This window comes from Fukomys damarensis, unplaced genomic scaffold (genome assembly GCF_012274545.1).
Source record: "Fukomys damarensis isolate Sample0158 unplaced genomic scaffold, DMR_v1.0_HiC HiC_scaffold_33, whole genome shotgun sequence".
In the NCBI taxonomy this organism is placed as follows: domain Eukaryota; kingdom Metazoa; phylum Chordata; class Mammalia; order Rodentia; family Bathyergidae; genus Fukomys; species Fukomys damarensis.
The window spans coordinates 51,273,501-51,273,705 of NW_022900945.1; positions in this window are offsets into that span (position 1 = coordinate 51,273,501).

Sequence of the window (205 nt, forward strand, 5' to 3'; positions counted from 1 at the left end):
GGGACTCCGCCCTACACGAGACCTTGCACAAGCGGCCAGATGCCTGGGCACACGGAGAAGGAGAAGGCCCGCAGCAGCAGCGGACAGCGCAGAGCCATAGCGCCGGCATCACTTAGAGGCCCAGCGTTTCCCAGGTCTCCTGAGCACAGACCGTGGGGCAGATAATTAATGGAAGTGACTCCCTGCGGAAAGGAAGGCAGGAGGT